This window comes from Salmo salar, chromosome 01 (assembly GCF_965601325.2).
Source record: "Salmo salar chromosome 01, fSalSal1, whole genome shotgun sequence".
In the NCBI taxonomy this organism is placed as follows: Eukaryota; Metazoa; Chordata; class Actinopteri; order Salmoniformes; family Salmonidae; genus Salmo; species Salmo salar.
The window spans coordinates 128,384,603-128,400,750 of NC_138291.1; positions in this window are offsets into that span (position 1 = coordinate 128,384,603).

Consider the following 16,148-nt stretch of genomic DNA (forward strand, 5'->3'; position numbering starts at 1 on the left):
AATCTACCTATCCCCTCCTCTGTACCTGTCTGTAGAACCAGTAATCGACCTATCCCTTCCTCTGTACCTGTCTGTAGAACCAGTAATCTACCTATCCCTTCCTCTGTACCTGTCTGTTGAACCAGTAATCTACCTATCCCTTTCTCTGTACCTGTAGAACCAGTAATCTACCTATCCCTTCCTCTGTACCTGTAGAGGCAGTAATCTACCTATCCCTTCCTCTCTAACTGTTTGTAGAACCAGTAATTTACCTATCCTCTCCTATGTACCTGTAGAACCAGTAATCTACCTATCTCCTCCTTTGGACCTGTCTGTAGAAGCAGTAATCTACCTATCCCTTCCTCTGTACCTGTCTGTAGAACCAGTAATCTACCTATCCTCTCCTCTGTACCTGTAGAACCAGTAATCTACCTATCCCTTCCTCTGTACCTGTAGAACCAGTAATCTACCTATCCCTTCCTCTGTACCTGTCTGTAGAACCAGTAATCTACCTATCCCCTCCTCTGTACCTGTAGAACCAGTAATGTACCTATCCATTCCTCTGTACCTGTCTGTAGAACCAGTAATCTACCTATCCTCTCCTCTGTACCTGTCTGTAGAACCAGTAATCTACCAATCCCCTCCTCTGTACCTGTCTGTAGAACCAGTAATCTACCTATCCCTTCCTCTGTACCGGTAGAACCAGTAATCAACCTATTCCTTCCTCTGTACCTGTAGAACCAGTAATCTACCTATCCCTTCCTCTGTACCTGTCTGTAGAACCAGTAATTTACCTATCCCCTCCTCTGTTCCTGTAGAACCAGTAATCTACCTATCTCCTCCTTTGTACCTGTCTGTAGAACCAGTAATCTACCGATCCCTTCCTCTGTACCTGTCTGTAGAACTAGTAATCTACCTATCCCTTTTTCTGTACCTGTAGAACCAGTAATCTACCTATTCCTTCCTCTGTACCTGTAGAACCAGTAATCTACCTATCCTTTCCTCTGTACCTGTCATTAGAACCAGTAATCTACCTATCCCTTCCTCTGTACCTGTAGAACCAGTAATCTACCTATCCTCTCCTCTGTACCTGTAGAACCAGTAATCTACCTATCCCTTCCTCTGTACCTGTAGAACCAGTAATCTACCTATTCCTTCCTCTGTACCTGTCTGTAGAACCAGTAATCTACCTATCCCCTCCTCTGTACCTGTAGAACCAGTAATGTACCTATCCCCTCCTCTGTACCTGTCTGTAGAACCAGTAATCTACCTATCCTCTCCTCTGTACCTGTCTGTAGAACCAGTAATCTACCAATCCCCTCCTCTGTACCTGTCTGTAGAACCAGTAATCTACCTATCCCTTCCTCTGTACCGGTAGAACCAGTAATCAACCTATCCCTTCCTCTGTACCTGTAGAACCAGTAATCTACCTATCCCTTCCTCTGTACCTGTCTGTAGAACCAGTAATTTACCTATCCCCTCCTCTGTTCCTGTAGAACCAGTAATCTACCTATCTCCTCCTTTGTACCTGTCTGTAGAACCAGTAATCTACCGATCCCTTCCTCTGTACCTGTCTGTAGAACTAGTAATCTACCTATCCCTTTTTCTGTACCTGTAGAACCAGTAATCTACCTATTCCTTCCTCTGTACCTGTAGAACCAGTAATCTACCTATCCTTTCCTCTGTACCTGTCATTAGAACCAGTAATCTACCTATCCCTTCCTCTGTACCTGTAGAACCAGTAATCTACCTATCCCTTCCTCTGTACCTGTCTGTAGAAACAGTAATCTACCTATCCCTTCCTCTGTACCTGTAGAACCAGTATTCTACCTATCCCTTCCATTGTAAATGTCTGTAGAACCAGTAATCTACCTATCCCCTCCTCTGTACCTGTAGAACCAGTAATCTATCTATCCACTCCTCTGTACCTGTCTGTAGAACCAGTAGTCTACCTATCCTCTCCTCTGTACCTGTCTGTAGAACCAGTAATCTACCTATCCCCTCCTCTGTACCTGTCTGTAGAACCAGTAATCTACCTATCCCTTCCTCTGTACCTGTCTGTAGAACCAGTAATCTACCTATCCCTTCCACTGTACCTGTAGAAGCAGTAATCTACCTATCCCTTCCTCTCTACCTGTTTGTAGAACCAGTAATTTACCTATCCTCTCCTCTGTACCTGTAGAACCAGTAATCTACCAATCCCCTCCTCTGTACCTGTAGAACCAGTAATCTACCAATCCCCTCCTCTGTACCTGTAGAACCAGTAATCTACCTATCCCTTCCTCTGTACCTGTTGAACGAGTAATCTATCTATCCACTCCTCTGTTCCTGTCTGTAGAACCAGTAATCTACCTATCCACTCCTCTGTACCTGGAGAACCAGTAATCTACCTATCCCTTCCTCTGTACCTGTCTGTAGAACGAGTAATCTACCTATCCCCTCCTCTGTACCTGTAGAACCAGTAATCTATCTATCCACTCCTCTGTACCTGTCTGTAGAACCTGTAATCTACCTTTCCTCTCCTCTGGACCTGTCTCCAGAACCAGTAATCTACCTATCCCCTCCTCTGTACCTGTCTGTAGAACCAGTAATCGACCTATCCCTTCCTCTGTACCTGTCTGTAGAACCAGTAATCTACCGATCCCTTCCTCTGTACCTGTCTGTAGAACTAGTAATCTACCTATCCCTTTTTCTGTACCTGTAGAACCAGTAATCTACCTATTCCTTCCTCTGTACCTGTAGAACCAGTAATCTACCTATCCTTTCCTCTGTACCTGTCATTAGAACCAGTAATCTACCTATCCCTTCCTCTGTACCTGTAGAACCAGTAATCTACCTATCCCTTCCTCTGTACCTGTCTGTAGAAACAGTAATCTACCTATCCCTTCCTCTGTACCTGTAGAACCAGTATTCTACCTATCCCTTCCATTGTAAATGTCTGTAGAACCAGTAATCTACCTATCCCCTCCTCTGTACCTGTAGAACCAGTAATCTATCTATCCACTCCTCTGTACCTGTCTGTAGAACCAGTAGTCTACCTATCCTCTCCTCTGTACCTGTCTGTAGAACCAGTAATCTACCTATCCCCTCCTCTGTACCTGTCTGTAGAACCAGTAATCTACCTATCCCTTCCTCTGTACCTGTCTGTAGAACCAGTAATCTACCTATCCCTTCCACTGTACCTGTAGAAGCAGTAATCTACCTATCCCTTCCTCTCTACCTGTTTGTAGAACCAGTAATTTACCTATCCTCTCCTCTGTACCTGTAGAACCAGTAATCTACCAATCCCCTCCTCTGTACCTGTAGAACCAGTAATCTACCAATCCCCTCCTCTGTACCTGTAGAACCAGTAATCTACCTATCCCTTCCTCTGTACCTGTTGAACGAGTAATCTATCTATCCACTCCTCTGTTCCTGTCTGTAGAACCAGTAATCTACCTATCCACTCCTCTGTACCTGGAGAACCAGTAATCTACCTATCCCTTCCTCTGTACCTGTCTGTAGAACGAGTAATCTACCTATCCCCTCCTCTGTACCTGTAGAACCAGTAATCTATCTATCCACTCCTCTGTACCTGTCTGTAGAACCTGTAATCTACCTTTCCTCTCCTCTGTACCTGTCTCCAGAACCAGTAATCTACCTATCCCCTCCTCTGTACCTGTCTGTAGAACCAGTAATCGACCTATCCCTTCCTCTGTACCTGTCTGTAGAACCAGTAATCTACCTATCCCTTCCTCTGTACCTGTCTGTTGAACCAGTAATCTACCTATCCCTTCCTCTGTACCTGTAGAACCAGTAATCTACCTATCCCTTCCTCTGTACCTGTAGAGGCAGTAATCTACCTATCCCTTCCTCTCTACCTGTTTGTAGAACCAGTAATTTACCTATTCTCTCCTCTGTACCTGTAGAACCAGTAATCTACCTATCTCCTCCTTTGGACCTGTCTGTAGAAGCAGTAATCTACCTATCCCTTCCTCTGTACCTGTCTGTAGAACCAGTAATCTACCTATCCTCTCCTCTGTACCTGTAGAACCAGTAATCTACCTATCCCTTCCTCTGTACCTGTAGAACCAGTAATCTACCTATCCCTTCCTCTGTACCTGTCTGTAGAACCAGTAATGTACCTATCCCCTCCTCTGTACCTGTAGAACCAGTAATCGACCTATCCCCTCCTCTGTACCTGTCTGTAGAACCTGTAATCTACCTTTCCTCTCCTCTGTACCTGTCTCTAGAACCAGTAATCTACCTATCCCCTCCTCTGTACCTGTCTGTAGAACCAGTAATCGACCTATCCCTTCCTCTGTACCTGTCTGTAGAACCAGTAATCTACCTATCCCTTCCTCTGTACCTGTCTGTTGAACCAGTAATCTACCTATCCCTTCCTCTGTACCTGTAGAACCAGTAATCTACCTATCCCTTCCTCTGTACCTGTAGAGGCAGTAATCTACCTATCCCTTCCTCTCTACCTGTTTGTAGAACCAGTAATTTACCTATTCTCTCCTCTGTACCCGTAGAACCAGTAATCTACCTATCTCCTCCTTTGGACCTGTCTGTAGAAGCAGTAATCTACCTATCCCTTCCTCTGTACCTGTCTGTAGAACCAGTAATCTACCTATCCTCTCCTCTGTACCTGTAGAACCAGTAATCTACCTAACCCTTCCTCTGTACCTGTAGAACCAGTAATCTACCTATCCCTTCCTCTGTACCTGTCTGTAGAACCAGTAATGTACCTATCCCCTCCTCTGTACCTGTAGAACCAGTAATCGACCTATCCCCTCCTCTGTACCTGTCTGTAGAACCAGTAATCTACCTATCCTCTCCTCTGTACCTGTCTGTAGAACCAGTAATCTACCAATCCCCTCCTCTGTACCTGTCTGTAGAACCAGTAATCTACCTATCCCTTCCTCTGTACCGGTAGAACCAGTAATCAACCTATCCCTTCCTCTGTACCTGTAGAACCAGTAATCTACCTATCCCTTCCTCTGTACCTGTCTGTAGAACCAGTAATTTACCTATCCCCTCCTCTGTTCCTGTAGAACCAGTAATCTACCTATCTCCTCCTTTGTACCTGTCTGTAGAACCAGTAATCTACCGATCCCTTCCTCTGTACCTGTCTGTAGAACTAGTAATCTACCTATCCCTTTTTCTGTACCTGTAGAACCAGTAATCTACCTATTCCTTCCTCTGTACCTGTAGAACCAGTAATCTACCTATCCTTTCCTCTGTACCTGTCATTAGAACCAGTAATCTACCTATCCCTTCCTCTGTACCTGTAGAACCAGTAATCTACCTATCCCTTCCTCTGTACCTGTCTGTAGAAACAGTAATCTACCTATCCCTTCCTCTGTACCTGTAGAACCAGTATTCTACCTATCCCTTCCACTGTACCTGTCTGTAGAACCAGTAATCTACCTAACCCTTCCTCTGTACCTGTCTGTAGAACCAGTAATCTACCAATCCCCTCCTCTGTACCTGTCTGTAGAACCAGTAATCTACCTATCCCTTCCTCTGTACCTGTAGAACCAGTATTCTACCAATCCCCTCCTCTGTACCTGTAGAACCAGTAATCTACCTATCCCTTCCTCTGTACCTTTAGAACCAGTAATCTACCTATCCCTTCCTCTGTACCTGTCTGTAGAACCAGTAATCTACCTATCCCCTCCTCTGTACCTGTAGAAACAGTAATCTACCTATCCCTTCCTCTGTACCTGTAGAACCAGTAATCTACCTATCCCTTCCTCTGTACCTGTCTGTAGAACCAGTAATTTACCTATCCCCTCCTCTGTTCCTGTAGAACCAGTAATCTACCTATCTCCTCCTTTGTACCTGTCTGTAGAACCAGTAATCTACCGATCCCTTCCTCTGTACCTGTCTGTAGAACTAGTAATCTACCTATCCCTTTTTCTGTACCTGTAGAACCAGTAATCTACCTATTCCTTCCTCTGTACCTGTAGAACCAGTAATCTACCTATCCTTTCCTCTGTACCTGTCATTAGAACCAGTAATCTACCTATCCCTTCCTCTGTACCTGTAGAACCAGTAATCTACCTATCCCTTCCTCTGTACCTGTCTGTAGAAACAGTAATCTACCTATCCCTTCCTCTGTACCTGTAGAAGCAGTATTCTACCTATCCCTTCCACTGTACCTGTCTGTAGAACCAGTAATCTACCTAACCCTTCCTCTGTACCTGTCTGTAGAACCAGTAATCTACCAATCCCCTCCTCTGTACCTGTCTGTAGAACCAGTAATCTACCTATCCCTTCCTCTGTACCTGTAGAACCAGTATTCTACCAATCCCCTCCTCTGTACCTGTAGAACCAGTAATCTACCTATCCCTTCCTCTGTACCTTTAGAACCAGTAATCTACCTATCCCTTCCTCTGTACCTGTCTGTAGAACCAGTAATCTACCTATCCCTTCCTCTGTACCTGTAGAAACAGTAATCTACCTATCCCTTCCTCTGTACCTGTAGAACCAGTAATCTACCTATCCCTTCCTCTGTACCTGTCTGTAGAACCAGTAATCTACCAATCCCCTCCTCTGTACCTGTCTGTAGAACCAGTAATCTACCTATCCCTTCCTCTGTACCGGTAGAACCAGTAATCAACCTATCCCTTCCTCTGTACCTGTAGAACCAGTAATCTACCTATCCCTTCCTCTGTACCTGTCTGTAGAACCAGTAATTTACCTATCCCCTCCTCTGTTCCTGTAGAACCAGTAATCTACCTATCTCCTCCTTTGTACCTGTCTGTAGAACCAGTAATCTACCGATCCCTTCCTCTGTACCTGTCTGTAGAACTAGTAATCTACCTATCCCTTTTTCTGTACCTGTAGAACCAGTAATCTACCTATTCCTTCCTCTGTACCTGTAGAACCAGTAATCTACCTATCCTTTCCTCTGTACCTGTCATTAGAACCAGTAATCTACCTATCCCTTCCTCTGTACCTGTAGAACCAGTAATCTACCTATCCCTTCCTCTGTACCTGTCTGTAGAAACAGTAATCTACCTATCCCTTCCTCTGTACCTGTAGAACCAGTATTCTACCTATCCCTTCCACTGTACCTGTCTGTAGAACCAGTAATCTACCTAACCCTTCCTCTGTACCTGTCTGTAGAACCAGTAATCTACCAATCCCCTCCTCTGTACCTGTCTGTAGAACCAGTAATCTACCTATCCCTTCCTCTGTACCTGTAGAACCAGTATTCTACCAATCCCCTCCTCTGTACCTGTAGAACCAGTAATCTACCTATCCCTTCCTCTGTACCTTTAGAACCATTAATCTACCTATCCCTTCCTCTGTACCTGTCTGTAGAACCAGTAATCTACCTATCCCCTCCTCTGTACCTGTAGAAACAGTAATCTACCTATCCCTTCCTCTGTACCTGTAGAACCAGTAATCTACCTATCCCTTCCTCTGTACCTGTCTGTAGAACCAGTAATTTACCTATCCCCTCCTCTGTTCCTGTAGAACCAGTAATCTACCTATCTCCTCCTTTGTACCTGTCTGTAGAACCAGTAATCTACCGATCCCTTCCTCTGTACCTGTCTGTAGAACTAGTAATCTACCTATCCCTTTTTCTGTACCTGTAGAACCAGTAATCTACCTATTCCTTCCTCTGTACCTGTAGAACCAGTAATCTACCTATCCTTTCCTCTGTACCTGTCATTAGAACCAGTAATCTACCTATCCCTTCCTCTGTACCTGTAGAACCAGTAATCTACCTATCCCTTCCTCTGTACCTGTCTGTAGAAACAGTAATCTACCTATCCCTTCCTCTGTACCTGTAGAACCAGTATTCTACCTATCCCTTCCACTGTACCTGTCTGTAGAACCAGTAATCTACCTAACCCTTCCTCTGTACCTGTCTGTAGAACCAGTAATCTACCAATCCCCTCCTCTGTACCTGTCTGTAGAACCAGTAATCTACCTATCCCTTCCTCTGTACCTGTAGAACCAGTATTCTACCAATCCCCTCCTCTGTACCTGTAGAACCAGTAATCTACCTATCCCTTCCTCTGTACCTTTAGAACCAGTAATCTACCTATCCCTTCCTCTGTACCTGTCTGTAGAACCAGTAATCTACCTATCCCTTCCTCTGTAACTGTCTGTAGAACCAGTAATCTACCTATCCCTTCCTCTAAACCTGTAGAACCAGTAATCTACCTATCCCTTCCTCTGTACCTGTCTGTAGAACCAGTAATTTACCTCTCCTCTCCTCTGTACCTGTAGAACCAGTAATCTACCTATCTCCTCCTTTGTACCTGTCTGTAGAACCAGTAATATACCTATCCCTTCCTCTGTACCTGTCTGTAGAACCAGTAATCTACCTAACCCTTCCTCTGTACCTGTCTGTAGAACCAGTAATCTACCTATCCCTTCCTCTGTACCTGTCTGTAGAACCAGTAATCTACCTAACCCTTCCTCTGTACCTGTCTGAGGAACCAGTAATCTACCTATCCCCTCCTCTGTACCTGTCTGTAGAACCAGTAATCTACCTATCCCTTACACAGTACCTGTAGAACCAGTAATCTACCAATCCCCTCCTCTGTACCTGTAGAAGCAGTAATCTACCTATCCCTTCCTCTGTACCTGTAGAATGAGTAATCTACCTATCCCTTCCTCTGTACCTGTCTGTAGAACCAGTAATCTACCTATCCCCTCCTCTGTACCTGGAGAACCAGTAATCTAGCTATCCCTTACTCTGTACCTGTCTGTAGAACCAGTAATCTACCTATCCCATCCTCTGTACCTGTATAACCAGTAATCTATCTATCCACTCCTCTGTACCTGTCTGTAGAACCATTAATCTACCTATCCTCTCCTCTGTACCTGTCTGTAGAACCAGTAATCTACCTATCCCCTCCTCTGTACCTGTCTGTAGAACCAGTAATCTACCTATCCCTTCCTCTGTACCTGTCTGTAGAACCAGTAATCTACCTATCCCCTCCTCTGTACCTGTCTGTAGAACCAGTAATCTACCTATCCCTTCCTCTGTACCTGTCTGTAGAACCAGTAATCTACCTATCCCCTCCTCTGTACCTGTCTGTAGAACCAGAAATCTACCTATCCCTTCCTCTTTACCTGTCTGTAGAACCAGTAATCTACCTATCCCTTCCACTGTACCTGTAGAACCAGTAATCTACCTATCCCTTCCTCTCTACCTGTTTGTAGAACCAGTAATTTACCTATCCTCTCCTCTGTACCTGTAGAACCAGTAATCTACCAATCCCCTCCTCTGTACCTGTAGAACCAGTAATCTACCAATCCCCTCCTCTGTACCTGTAGAACCAGTAATCTACCTATCCCTTCCTCTGTACCTGTTGAACGAGTAATCTACCTATCCCCTCCTCTGTACCTGTCTGTAGAACCAGTAATCGACCTATCCCTTCCTCTGTACCTGTCTGTAGAACCAGTAATCTACCTATCCCTTCCTCTGTACCTGTCTGTTGAACCAGTAATCTACCTATCCCTTCCTCTGTACCTGTAGAACCAGTAATCTACCTATCCCTTCCTCTGTACCTGTAGAGGCAGTAATCTACCTATCCCTTCCTCTCTACCTGTTTGTAGAACCAGTAATTTACCTATTCTCTCCTCTGTACCTGTAGAACCAGTAATCTACCTATCTCCTCCTTTGGACCTGTCTGTAGAAGCAGTAATCTACCTATCCCTTCCTCTGTACCTGTCTGTAGAACCAGTAATCTACCTATCCTCTCCTCTGTACCTGTAGAACCAGTAATCTACCTATCCCTTCCTCTGTACCTGTAGAACCAGTAATCTACCTATCCCTTCCTCTGTACCTGTCTGTAGAACCAGTAATGTACCTATCCCCTCCTCTGTACCTGTAGAACCAGTAATCGACCTATCCCCTCCTCTGTACCTGTCTGTAGAACCTGTAATCTACCTTTCCTCTCCTCTGTACCTGTCTCTAGAACCAGTAATCTACCTATCCCCTCCTCTGTACCTGTCTGTAGAACCAGTAATCGACCTATCACATCCTCTGTACCTGTCTGTAGAACCAGTAATCTACCTATCCCTTCCTCTGTACCTGTCTGTTGAACCAGTAATCTACCTATCCCTTCCTCTGTACCTGTAGAACCAGTAATCTACCTATCCCTTCCTCTGTACCTGTAGAGGCAGTAATCTACCTATCCCTTCCTCTCTACCTGTTTGTAGAACCAGTAATTTACCTATTCTCTCCTCTGTACCCGTAGAACCAGTAATCTACCTATCTCCTCCTTTGGACCTGTCTGTAGAAGCAGTAATCTACCTATCCCTTCCTCTGTACCTGTCTGTAGAACCAGTAATCTACCTATCCTCTCCTCTGTACCTGTAGAACCAGTAATCTACCTAACCCTTCCTCTGTACCTGTAGAACCAGTAATCTACCTATCCCTTCCTCTGTACCTGTCTGTAGAACCAGTAATGTACCTATCCCCTCCTCTGTACCTGTAGAACCAGTAATCGACCTATCCCCTCCTCTGTACCTGTCTGTAGAACCAGTAATCTACCTATCCTCTCCTCTGTACCTGTCTGTAGAACCAGTAATCTACCAATCCCCTCCTCTGTACCTGTCTGTAGAACCAGTAATCTACCTATCCCTTCCTCTGTACCGGTAGAACCAGTAATCAACCTATCCCTTCCTCTGTACCTGTAGAACCAGTAATCTACCTATCCCTTCCTCTGTACCTGTCTGTAGAACCAGTAATTTACCTATCCCCTCCTCTGTTCCTGTAGAACCAGTAATCTACCTATCTCCTCCTTTGTACCTGTCTGTAGAACCAGTAATCTACCGATCCCTTCCTCTGTACCTGTCTGTAGAACTAGTAATCTACCTATCCCTTTTTCTGTACCTGTAGAACCAGTAATCTACCTATTCCTTCCTCTGTACCTGTAGAACCAGTAATCTACCTATCCTTTCCTCTGTACCTGTCATTAGAACCAGTAATCTACCTATCCCTTCCTCTGTACCTGTAGAACCAGTAATCTACCTATCCCTTCCTCTGTACCTGTCTGTAGAAACAGTAATCTACCTATCCCTTCCTCTGTACCTGTAGAACCAGTATTCTACCTATCCCTTCCACTGTACCTGTCTGTAGAACCAGTAATCTACCTAACCCTTCCTCTGTACCTGTCTGTAGAACCAGTAATCTACCAATCCCCTCCTCTGTACCTGTCTGTAGAACCAGTAATCTACCTATCCCTTCCTCTGTACCTGTAGAACCAGTATTCTACCAATCCCCTCCTCTGTACCTGTAGAACCAGTAATCTACCTATCCCTTCCTCTGTACCTTTAGAACCAGTAATCTACCTATCCCTTCCTCTGTACCTGTCTGTAGAACCAGTAATCTACCTATCCCCTCCTCTGTACCTGTAGAAACAGTAATCTACCTATCCCTTCCTCTGTACCTGTAGAACCAGTAATCTACCTATCCCTTCCTCTGTACCTGTCTGTAGAACCAGTAATTTACCTATCCCCTCCTCTGTTCCTGTAGAACCAGTAATCTACCTATCTCCTCCTTTGTACCTGTCTGTAGAACCAGTAATCTACCGATCCCTTCCTCTGTACCTGTCTGTAGAACTAGTAATCTACCTATCCCTTTTTCTGTACCTGTAGAACCAGTAATCTACCTATTCCTTCCTCTGTACCTGTAGAACCAGTAATCTACCTATCCTTTCCTCTGTACCTGTCATTAGAACCAGTAATCTACCTATCCCTTCCTCTGTACCTGTAGAACCAGTAATCTACCTATCCCTTCCTCTGTACCTGTCTGTAGAAACAGTAATCTACCTATCCCTTCCTCTGTACCTGTAGAAGCAGTATTCTACCTATCCCTTCCACTGTACCTGTCTGTAGAACCAGTAATCTACCTAACCCTTCCTCTGTACCTGTCTGTAGAACCAGTAATCTACCAATCCCCTCCTCTGTACCTGTCTGTAGAACCAGTAATCTACCTATCCCTTCCACTGTACCTGTAGAACCAGTATTCTACCAATCCCCTCCTCTGTACCTGTAGAACCAGTAATCTACCTATCCCTTCCTCTGTACCTTTAGAACCAGTAATCTACCTATCCCTTCCTCTGTACCTGTCTGTAGAACCAGTAATCTACCTATCCCTTCCTCTGTACCTGTAGAAACAGTAATCTACCTATCCCTTCCTCTGTACCTGTAGAACCAGTAATCTACCTATCCCTTCCTCTGTACCTGTCTGTAGAACCAGTAATCTACCAATCCCCTCCTCTGTACCTGTCTGTAGAACCAGTAATCTACCTATCCCTTCCTCTGTACCGGTAGAACCAGTAATCAACCTATCCCTTCCTCTGTACCTGTAGAACCAGTAATCTACCTATCCCTTCCTCTGTACCTGTCTGTAGAACCAGTAATTTACCTATCCCCTCCTCTGTTCCTGTAGAACCAGTAATCTACCTATCTCCTCCTTTGTACCTGTCTGTAGAACCAGTAATCTACCGATCCCTTCCTCTGTACCTGTCTGTAGAACTAGTAATCTACCTATCCCTTTTTCTGTACCTGTAGAACCAGTAATCTACCTATTCCTTCCTCTGTACCTGTAGAACCAGTAATCTACCTACCCTTTCCTCTGTACCTGTCATTAGAACCAGTAATCTACCTATCCCTTCCTCTGTACCTGTAGAACCAGTAATCTACCTATCCCTTCCTCTGTACCTGTCTGTAGAAACAGTAATCTACCTATCCCTTCCTCTGTACCTGTAGAACCAGTATTCTACCTATCCCTTCCACTGTACCTGTCTGTAGAACCAGTAATCTACCTAACCCTTCCTCTGTACCTGTCTGTAGAACCAGTAATCTACCAATCCCCTCCTCTGTACCTGTCTGTAGAACCAGTAATCTACCTATCCCTTCCTCTGTACCTGTAGAACCAGTATTCTACCAATCCCCTCCTCTGTACCTGTAGAACCAGTAATCTACCTATCCCTTCCTCTGTACCTTTAGAACCAGTAATCTACCTATCCCTTCCTCTGTACCTGTCTGTAGAACCAGTAATCTACCTATCCCCTCCTCTGTACCTGTAGAAACAGTAATCTACCTATCCCTTCCTCTGTACCTGTAGAACCAGTAATCTACCTATCCCTTCCTCTGTACCTGTCTGTAGAACCAGTAATTTACCTATCCCCTCCTCTGTTCCTGTAGAACCAGTAATCTACCTATCTCCTCCTTTGTACCTGTCTGTAGAACCAGTAATCTACCGATCCCTTCCTCTGTACCTGTCTGTAGAACTAGTAATCTACCTATCCCTTTTTCTGTACCTGTAGAACCAGTAATCTACCTATTCCTTCCTCTGTACCTGTAGAACCAGTAATCTACCTATCCTTTCCTCTGTACCTGTCATTAGAACCAGTAATCTACCTATCCCTTCCTCTGTACCTGTAGAACCAGTAATCTACCTATCCCTTCCTCTGTACCTGTCTGTAGAAACAGTAATCTACCTATCCCTTCCTCTGTACCTGTAGAACCAGTATTCTACCTATCCCTTCCACTGTACCTGTCTGTAGAACCAGTAATCTACCTAACCCTTCCTCTGTACCTGTCTGTAGAACCAGTAATCTACCAATCCCCTCCTCTGTACCTGTCTGTAGAACCAGTAATCTACCTATCCCTTCCTCTGTACCTGTAGAACCAGTATTCTACCAATCCCCTCCTCTGTACCTGTAGAACCAGTAATCTACCTATCCCTTCCTCTGTACCTTTAGAACCAGTAATCTACCTATCCCTTCCTCTGTACCTGTCTGTAGAACCAGTAATCTACCTATCCCTTCCTCTGTAACTGTCTGTAGAACCAGTAATCTACCTATCCCTTCCTCTAAACCTGTACAACCAGTAATCTACCTATCCCTTCCTCTGTACCTGTCTGTAGAACCAGTAATTTACCTCTCCTCTCCTCTGTACCTGTAGAACCAGTAATCTACCTATCTCCTCCTTTGTACCTGTCTGTAGAACCAGTAATATACCTATCCCTTCCTCTGTACCTGTCTGTAGAACCAGTAATCTACCTAACCCTTCCTCTGTACCTGTCTGTAGAACCAGTAATCTACCTATCCCTTCCTCTGTACCTGTCTGTAGAACCAGTAATCTACCTAACCCTTCCTCTGTACCTGTCTGAGGAACCAGTAATCTACCTATCCCCTCCTCTGTACCTGTCTGTAGAACCAGTAATCTACCTATCCCTTACACAGTACCTGTAGAACCAGTAATCTACCAATCCCCTCCTCTGTACCTGTAGAAGCAGTAATCTACCTATCCCTTCCTCTGTACCTGTAGAATGAGTAATCTACCTATCCCTTCCTCTGTACCTGTCTGTAGAACCAGTAATCTACCTATCCCCTCCTCTGTACCTGGAGAACCAGTAATCTAGCTATCCCTTACTCTGTACCTGTCTGTAGAACCAGTAATCTACCTATCCCATCCTCTGTACCTGTATAACCAGTAATCTATCTATCCACTCCTCTGTACCTGTCTGTAGAACCAGTAATCTACCTATCCTCTCCTCTGTACCTGTCTGTAGAACCAGTAATCTACCTATCCCCTCCTCTGTACCTGTCTGTAGAACCAGTAATCTACCTATCCCTTCCTCTGTACCTGTCTGTAGAACCAGTAATCTACCTATCCCCTCCTCTGTACCTGTCTGTAGAACCAGTAATCTACCTATCCCTTCCTCTGTACCTGTCTGTAGAACCAGTAATCTACCTATCCCCTCCTCTGTACCTGTCTGTAGAACCAGAAATCTACCTATCCCTTCCTCTTTACCTGTCTGTAGAACCAGTAATCTACCTATCCCTTCCACTGTACCTGTAGAAGCAGTAATCTACCTATCCCTTCCTCTCTACCTGTTTGTAGAACCAGTAATTTACCTATCCTCTCCTCTGTACCTGTAGAACCAGTAATCTACCAATCCCCTCCTCTGTACCTGTAGAACCAGTAATCTACCAATCCCCTCCTCTGTACCTGTAGAACCAGTAATCTACCTATCCCTTCCTCTGTACCTGTTGAACGAGTAATCTACCTATCCCTTCCTCTGTTCCTGTCTGTAGAACCAGTAATCTACCTATCCCCTCCTCTGTACCTGGAGAACCAGTAATCTACCTATCCCTTCCTCTGTACCTGTCTGTAGAACCAGTAATCTACCTATCCCCTCCTCTGTACCTGTAGAACCAGTAATCTATCTATCCACTCCTCTGTACCTGTCTGTAGAACCTGTAATCTACCTTTCCTCTCCTCTGTACCTGTCTCTAGAACCAGTAATCTACCTATCCCCTCCTCTGTACCTGTCTGTAGAACCAGTAATCGACCTATCCCTTCCTCTGTACCTGTCTGTAGAACCAGTAATCTACCTATCCCTTCCTCTGTACCTGTCTGTTGAACCAGTAATCTACCTATCCCTTCCTCTGTACCTGTAGAACCAGTAATCTACCTATCCCTTCCTCTGTACCTGTAGAGGCAGTAATCTACCTATCCCTTCCTCTCTACCTGTTTGTAGAACCAGTAATTTACCTATTCTCTCCTCTGTACCTGTAGAACCAGTAATCTACCTATCTCCTCCTTTGGACCTGTCTGTAGAAGCAGTAATCTACCTATCCCTTCCTCTGTACCTGTCTGTAGAACCAGTAATCTACCTATCCTCTCCTCTGTACCTGTAGAACCAGTAATCTACCTATCCCTTCCTCTGTACCTGTAGAACCAGTAATCTACCTATCCCTTCCTCTGTACCTGTCTGTAGAACCAGTAATGTACCTATCCCCTCCTCTGTACCTGTAGAACCAGTAATCGACCTATCCCCTCCTCTGTACCTGTCTGTAGAACCAGTAATCTACCTATCCTCTCCTCTGTACCTGTCTGTAGAACCAGTAATCTATCAATCCCCTCCTCTGTACCTGTCTGTAGAACCAGTAATCTACCTATCCCTTCCTCTGTACCGGTAGAACCTGTAATCAACCTATCCCTTCCTCTGTACCTGTAGAACCAGTAATCTACCTATCCCTTCCTCTGTACCTGTCTGTAGAACCAGTAATTTACCTATCCCCTCCTCTGTTCCTGTAGAACCAGTAATCTACCTATCTCCTCCTTTGTACCTGTCTGTAGAACCAGTAATCTACCGATCCCTTCCTCTGTACCTGTCTGTAGAACTAGTAATC